Here is a 9,251-nt window from a genome sequence, read left to right as displayed (position 1 = left end):
TTGATATGGTCCATAGAACTTAGGGGCTAGCTTTTTTTTCCCTGTTGTTTTAATGATAATTGTTTATAAGGTTGAAGCTTCCCATATACCCAATATCCTTTGTGAAATTATATTTCTGACCTATGTTGGTCAACTTGTTACTTTATATGTTTTCTTGTGATATTTAAATTTTCATTTAGTGTTTGAGCAACTTTTGGGTTCTCCTCCAATTGATCCTTTAAAGGTATAATTTTTATATCATTTATGGCTAACTCCCATTTAAGGGATTCATAATCATGGAGAGCTTGAAATGGTGTCTTTTTTGTTAAAGTGTGATAAGTGGAATTATACCACCATTTAGCCAGATGTAACCAATCAAACCATTTGTTTTTCTTAACTATTACAAAACAACAAAGATATGCTTCCAAACATTTATTGACAAATTTATTTTGGCCATCTGTTTGGGGGTGGTAGGCTGAGCTCATGTTGAGGCATGTCCCAAATTGTTTGAAGAACTCCTTCAAAATTTTCCTTTGAATTTGGCATCCCTGTCACTGACAATGATCTTTGGAAACCCATGCAATTTGTAAATATTCTTGCAAAATGTTTTTGGCAATTTCTTTTGTTGTTTGATATCTTTACGCCCATGAAGTGTGCATATTTAGTGAGTCTATCTACCTCCACAAGGATTTATTTCTTCCCATTTGACATGGGTATTCCATCAATGAAATCCACCAATATTTCTTCCCATTTCTGGTTTGGAATATGCAAGGGGTGGAGCAATCTTGGTATCATAATATTTTCATTTTTGTTTCTTTAGCATTGATTGCATTCTACTACATATTTTTTAATGTTCTTGTACATCCCTTTCCAAAAAAATGATTGATGTAAATTATAGTAAGTTTTAAAAAATCCCACATGTCCAACTGCTGGTGAGTCATGACACTCCTTAAGAACTTTGGATTTGAATTTGGAAGTTGGACTTAGATAGATTCGTCCTTTATACCAAAGGATGTCATTCTTCCATTTGAATTTTGAGTTATGAATAAGATTGTTGATTAGGTTACATGTTTATGGATTCTTTGCATAATCACTTTGAATTTTGTTTAACCATTTTGGAACTATAGTTGAGATTGCAAATAATAATGGATCTTTGTATTTTCAAGAGAGAGCGTCATCTGTGACATTGCTTTACCCTTCTTATGTAGAATTTCTTAATCAAAGGTAGTTATTTTCTCCAACCACTTATGATGTTTTGCTAAAAGTGTTTTCTCTTATAGAAGGTAATGTAGGCTATTGTAATTTGTACATATCAAGAATTTTCTTCCTAGAAGATATTTTTTCCATTTGGTTATGGCATGCATAATAACAAGCATCTCTTTATCATATGTCTATTTCAAGTACTCCCTTTTACTTGGCTTCCTTCTCTCAAAAGCTATGGGATATCCATCTTGCATTAATATGGCTCTTATTCCAAACCCAGAAGCATCACATTCGATTACAAAAGGTTTTGAAAAATTGAAAGTTGATAATACTAGTGTTGTTGACAATATTTCCTTTAATACTTCAAAACGTTGTTCTGCTTGATCATCCCTCAGGAACAAATTTTTCTTTAAAAAGATTTGTCAGAAGAGCAGTTATGTGGGCATAATTTCAAATAAATCTTCGGTAGTATCTAGTCAACACTAAATGTAGAAATTGCAAGAAATTTGCTATTGCTAATGGAATTGAACTAAAAACAAGAGACACAAATTTCTTATACTATTCCACGGAAAGGAAAACAGATGATATAAACACACACAATAACATGCAACCATCAAAACACAATGATTTTACAAGGGAATCCAACTGGGAAAAAACTCCTCCATGGCTTTGCATTAATTCAAATGAGAATATGGATCAATTACAATGTCTTGCTTCAATCCTGAAGTACACCATGCACTTCAATTCTGATCTCCTTCTCATTGACCTACTTTGACCAACACTTAGCCAAAATAGGCCTCTGCTTTCCTCCTATTTCCTTGCGCAATCCTTGAGGGAATTAGCCCCTAAAAAATAGGATAATTCCTTATTTCCTTATGCAAATCCTGAAGGAATTGACCACCTCCTTAGTGCAAAAGCAATGTACACTCAACAATACACAATTATAAATACAAATGTTCCTTTTCCATCCACTCAACTAGGAAATCAAATTCCATGCATGAATGGATATAGTTTTAGTTGATTGACTAGTTAACTGAGAGATCACTGAGTTAACAATTTTTATAACCACTCAACTGACCTTTAACTAACTCAACTAATGTCTTAAGCTTAGTTAACTGAGTTTAATTGAAAATAACAAAACGAGATTGCTAGATCTTAGCAATCAACTCATGCACAACTCTACTTCTAGCCTACAAACTCGAATTTACTGGCTTAACTAGTAGACAAGGCCATGTCACTCTAGCTAACTGCAATCTAAGTCATCCTGATAATGTCGAAAATCGAATTTCTCCATTTGACTAAGGCACAAGTAAGATGAAGCCTTTCCTTGCTACAATTTAATCACTCCCTCTTAGCAAGAAAATGATTCTACACAATCCCAAACCTACTCCAGTAGGAATGTACTATAACAAGACTCCCTCTCACTATTTTTGTTGCTACTGCAACAACTACAACTGAGAAGCATCCAAAATACTGAATCAATTGTGTCTCTAAGCTGCAACTATCTCCTGAGCCTTTGATTGCTATTATCATGCAACTATCGCCCAAGATCTGACTGCATCAACTGACACTAATCCTTCTACTGTTGAATACTATAGGCCCATGTAGCAAGGGTAATGATCCATGAGAAGAGTATACTGCAATTGTTGTTGATCTCTTATGGACCCTGCCCAAATATTTGCAACTCTAGGACTAAGGCTCTACATCACCCCACCTCACTCCTGGAGGTATAACTGCATGCATGGCGAAATCTACCTCTAGCTTGTAGATATTTTTCACTCTAACTCCAATCTGTTTCACTTGTCCAGTAGCAACATGCTTCAAAAAAACTTTTCCCTTATTGAACACCACATCATAACCTTGTCCTCCAATACAGCTACAAAAATCAATTTTTTCTTCAGCCCAGGCACATACATTACATTTTTCAGGTGAATATGGGAGCTTGACTCCCTCTTAAAGGTGACAATACCAATTCCTTTGGTACTATACCTCCCATCATCTCCAAATTCTATGTGCAATTTGAGATCCTTCTCCTCTAGGCTACTGAATAATTCCTTGTTTCTTGTCATATGATATGAGGCACCAAAATCTAGGTACCACTCACTCCCTCTTATTGTGCTTGCCATGCAAGAAAAGAGGGTGAAATATAACTCGAATTGAGATGCCATAACATCTCCTCCTGCTCCTACTACAATCTCCTTGCTAGATCTCTTGTGCGGAAACTTAGTTGCATGGTGTCTATATTCATGGTAGTAAAAACATTTTATTTTACTAAGATCTTTCTTCTTGCCATGATTCTGGTTGGATTTTTCCTTGCCTTAGGCCTTCATGACCTTGGCCTTCTTTCCTCTGCTTGCTAGAGCAAAGTTTTCTTCCTCGTCAGATTTGGATGTGACACCATCTCTAGTGTTTCTTTTGATCTCCTCCTGCACCAAATCAGTCGAATGTCTCCCCCAATCTGGTAACTTATCTCTTCCATTAACTAATCCTGATAGTTGTGCTAGGATTTTGGAAGGCCAATGAGTTTTAAGCTCACAAGTTTAGATGAAGGCGCATTTTCTCCTAATCCTCCAAGTTCATCTCAAACCTAAGTGAATCTAGATAGGTACTGAGGAATGGTTTCATTTTTTTGCATTCGAATGCTCCTGAGTTTATCTCTCAATGCCAATTTCTTGGCATCACTGCTGCTCTGGAATAGATTTGTGAGAGTTTTCCACATTGCAAAAGGAGTCTCCTTTCCATGCAAGTTTGAAACCACATGATCTATGACACCCTCCAGAATAATCCTCCTGGCTTTTGTTGTGTCTTTCTTCCACTGAGCAAGTTCTTGTGCATCTGATGCTGTTGGTTTTGGAATATCAGTTTGTGTGTATTCCCATACTCCATTGTCATCCAGGACAACTTCCATCCTGTCTTTCCAAGCACAAAAATTCGAGGTGCCCTCCAATGCATACTCAAGCCTCAATCCATTGAAAGACATTGTTCCTGCACTTGAGAGGATCTACACCAAAAAACTCCACAAATCGAAATTTATCTAAGAGAGGATTTGGAACAAGGTTTCTATATAGTCTTTTGTAGCTCTGATACCATGTAGAAATTGCAAGAAATTTGCTACTGCTAATGAAATCGAACTGAAATCAAGAGACAATTTTTTTTCTACTATTTTGTGGAAAGGAAAACACACGATAGAAACACATGCAATAACATGAAACCATCAAAACATAAGGAACACAATCGTTTTACAGGGGAACCCAACTGGGAAAAAACCCCTTTGTTGCTTTGCATTAATTCATTGAATATGCATCAATTATAATGTCTTGTTTCAATCTTGAAGCACACCCTACACTGCATATCTAATCTCTTGCTCACTGACCTGCTCTAACCAACACTTAGCCAAAATAGGCCTCTACTTTCCTCCTATTTCCTTGTGAAATCCTTGAGGAAATTAGCCCCTAAAAAATAGGATAATTCTAATTTCCTTGCACAAATCCTGAAGGAATTGACCACCTGCTCAGTGAAAAAGCATTGTGCACTCAATAGTATACAATTATAAATAAAAATGCGCCTTTTCCATCCACTCAACTAGGAAATTCAAATTCCATGCATGACTGGGTCTATTTTTAGCTAATCGACTAGTTAACTGAGAGATCAATGAGTTAACAATTATTATAACTACTCAACATACCTTCAACTGACTCAACTAATGACTTGAGCTCAGTTAACAGTTCAATTGAAAATAACTAAACTAGATTGCTAGATCTTAGCAATCTACTCATGCACAACTCTACTTCTAGCCTACAAACTCGAATTTATTGACTTAACTATTAGACAAGGCCATGTCACTCTAGCTAACTGCAATCCAAGTCATCCTGTTGATGTGGAAAATCAAATTTCTCTATTGGACTAATGCACAAGTCATATGAATCATTTTCTTGCTATAATTTCAACACTAAAAATTCTCTTTATTTGGAGACGTTAACTAGTTTAGGCCTTTCTTTAATTACCTTTGATTGTATTGGGATCTACCTTTACTCCTCCTTCGGATATTATGTGTCCAAGGTACTCTACTTCTTTTCCAAAGGTACATTTGGACATCTTTGCATAAAAATCATTTTTTTAGTACAATAAGAACTTGTTCCAAATGTTGTAGATGTTCCTTCCATGTTTCACTATATACAAGAATATCATAAAAAAAATTAGCACAAACTTCCTTAAGTATGGTTTGGATACCTCATTAGTAACCTAGAAATTCGTCGAAGCATTAGTTAAACCAAAAGGAATTACTTTAAACTCGTAATGACCTTCATGAGTTCCAAGGTGGTTTTTCTAGTATCTTATAATCTTAGTCTGATTTGGTAGTATTTGAATCTCAGGTCTAATTTTGAAAAATATTTGTCTCCATGAAGTTCATCTAACATTTCGTCTATGAAGGGAATAGGGAACTTGTTCTTAATTGTTATGTTGTTCAATCCTCTGTAATCTATGCATGGTCTAAATGATCCATCTTTCTTCTAAACTAGAATCACAGGAGCAGTGTAAGGGCTTCTACTTTTTGTAATGATACCACATTTTAAGAGGTCTTGGATTATTCTTTCAATTTTGGTTTTCTGATGATGTGGATATCTATATGGCTTAACGTTGATAGGGTTTAACCTTGCCTTGACTTTGATTATGTGCTTAGTTTACCTTTCAAGAGGCATCCACAAGGGAAGATCTTAGAACAACTTCTTGTGTTTTTAATTAATTCCTGAATCTCAGTTTGTTCGTCACTAACTACTTCTAAGGACAGTAATTCCATCTGACGACATTAGATAGTATATATTGGTGTTTCTTTCTTAATTAACTTCATCATCTGCTAATAAGACACAATTTGATTATGGGGTGACTAGAATCCAAATAATTTGTACCTTTGTCCTTTCCATTTGAACTTAATAAAGTGCTCTTGATGATTGTCTAAGTGCCTAATTATTGTATCCATTGTATTCCTAAGACTACATCTACTCCTCCCAAAGGCACAATATAAAATTGAGGCTTTAAATTGTAGTTTTGAATTTGTAGTTTAACCTTATGGAACTTCTCCACGTCTTCAATCTTCTTTCCATATGCTACCATGACCTTCATATTTGGCATTGGATATATGAAAAGATTAAGTCTTTTTTCCAGGTCCATGTCAACAAAATTATGGATACTTCCAATATCTATTAAGACCATTACATTTTTTTGATATGTCCTTTTAATTTTAATATTTGTGGTTGGGCTATCCCTATGATAGGCGCAAGTAATATTTGCGGCACTTCTTCATTTTCAAAATATAGGGAAAAGTTTTGAGGATTCTTGTCTTCCTCCTATCTGAATCATTTTTTGATTCACATGTATATAGTTTATTTGTGTTGTTTCTTTTAAGACATTTGTGTTTGCGGTCCCATTTTTCTCCATAATATTTATACTTTCCTTCCTTTAGTATTTGGATTTCTAGACTAATATTTTAGTCTTCTCTTAAATGAGGTGGAAGGTACTCCAATTTTTTTTGCATTTTTAGGTTGTAAGGCCTTCCATTTTGAGTAAACTCTATCAATGGTAGTAATGGTGATACTTTAATTTTTTTTCTCAATTGCTTTTGCTTTATGAATTACTTCTTCCATGGTTGTAATATCATGAAGCTAAAGTTCATTCAGGAGGTACATTTTAAGTCCAGTAATATATGATTGAATAAGGTATTGAATTGATAATTTAGGAACTCTTGTAGCTAGTGTTTCCCATTCTCAAGCATACACATCCTCTCTTCCTTTTTGTTGTAGTTTGGTGAGCTGGGTGAAGAATTCTTCTTCCTTGATACACTAGAATCATTTAAAGAATCGATCTTTGAATTTATTCCAATTGGTTGTATATGTTTACTTATTCCACCACATATACTAGTTATATGTGTCACCTTTAAGTTGCATGGATGCACACTTAATTTTTCATTGTCACTATAAATCTTGTAAATTTCAAAATACTTTCCTACTTTGTTGAACCATGCTACACTAATCTTCTCATTATCATCAAATTCTGACAATTCAAAATTTTCCATTGTTGGTATGTGATAATTGATTGGTTGGGGTATGATGGAAATTAGTTAGGAATCATCATATTATGAGGATTAGGTATATTGATTTGTGGTTTTGGTACAACAGATGAAGGTGGAGACTTGGGAGTGTGAGATGGACTTGATAGGTTTGATGTATTCAAATAGTCTTATTGTTAAGCAACCACGTCATTTCTTAATTATATGAGTTGGATTAGAGCACTCATCATTTGATTGTGACTATGAGTGATTTGTTCGTGGTTATGATTGACCAAGCCTTGTAGGTTTGCTTGCTTCTTTTGAATGGCATCATAATTTTGGTTGAGTTGATCTTCTAACTCCTTTTGTTTCTTCTATAGCTCCACATATCTTTCATCATTTTGGTTAATTTTCTTCTATAATTCATCCAATTTCTTGTTGAAATTGCTCATTGTCATCTTTCGGGTAATCGACAATGTTTTTTGATATATCTTGACTTACTTCTTCGAGATTTATTTATTTTTTAATTAATAACAACAACAATAATAAGAATAATAATAATTTGATATGTGTGTGTGTGTGTGTATTAAATTAATAACATAACTTCTAACAAAATTAAATATATTTATTTTAAAACTAATAAAAAACTTTAATTAAAAACTATATTTAAATTAAAACTTGCAATATTAAAATTAACTATTAATTTACCTACAACGTGATTTCAAATTGCTACGACATGCTTCCAAATTACTAACGTTGACGAGGGAACGTGTGAACAGAGGCGATGGTTAACTTGGTAAAAGGCAATGTATTGGTTGGCGTCGACAACAATTTCGACACAAACAAAATAACAAGGTGGACAAGGTGGAACACGACCTATGGTAGAATAATTGAGTAGTTAATCTATTGAGTTAAACAACAAATAAGGTGGAACACTACCGATGGTGGATTGATGGACAATTGGATAGTGGAATTAGTTTGACAACAAATGGTAGACAACATGTTAAAATTTCCATGCCCTCTAGGTCTGGTATGTGCCCTTTCTAGGAACACAACACACTAGAGAAGCCCAACACAAAAGCATTTTTCACAACGGAAAAACCAATAATAATACACAATATTTATGGCCCAACTCTTGATATTTATTAGTCCACTAATAAAAGAATCATTGGGCTCTCATACCAAGGATCATGGCCCTTCAGAAACCTTGATACAAACTAGTATACATAGTATAAAACTAGGGCTTGAGGTCTAGTCCTTCAAACCCTTGATCTACCCAATAAAATGCAAAGACAAATATTGACTTACTTGCTAATGGTAGTCCTTTGTAGTTAGCCCTTCCAGTCCTCTTTTCCATTGCTCTTGGTTGTCCTTTACCTCCTAGATCATACATATATTAGCTCCATTAAACCTTTATCACACAACTTCTCTCAGTAGGGAAACTCCTTCAATCCATTGTATAAATATTAGAAAAAACCCTCTTGCTATTAGGTCTTTCCTTTGACCTAAAAGTCTTCTTTTATCAACCCTTTTACTCTTCCTTCACTTCTTGCTTGCTACAATAACCTTCTCTATTTCAACCAATCCACAAGGCTTGTTGTCCACCATAGTCAACACTTCACCCTTCACATCCCGCTATATCCACAAAAGGGCTAGACTAGCCTATAACCTGTGGCCAACCCTAGATTCTTGCGACCTTGTCACAAAATCAACCCATGACCTACAACTAGGCCCGAATCACTTTGTTGTTCATATCTGACTTGGTTCTAGGCCTCGATTTTACTACAGACAAATTTGGCCTTCCTACTTCTACTTATGCGGCCTGAACAAGGGTCTGTCCAACCCTCTGCTAGGGCTTGGATCACCCTCAAACATGCATAGAAAAACAATAAACTTATCTTGAACCCTCATCCTTCTTGAGGAGAGATACTTGGCCTCTTCTCTAAGACAAAATTCACCTTCTAACATAGAAACAAACCAGACTAACTCATCCTATTCTTGTTGCGACTCTCTTTAGGGCTTCTTT

The sequence above is a fragment of the Pinus tabuliformis genome, chromosome 3_2 (assembly GCF_031772625.1).
Source record: "Pinus tabuliformis cultivar Carrire ecotype Pingquan chromosome 3_2, CPIR1, whole genome shotgun sequence".
In the NCBI taxonomy this organism is placed as follows: Eukaryota; Viridiplantae; Streptophyta; class Pinopsida; order Pinales; family Pinaceae; genus Pinus; species Pinus tabuliformis.
Note: the sequence above shows the minus strand (reverse complement) of the source record.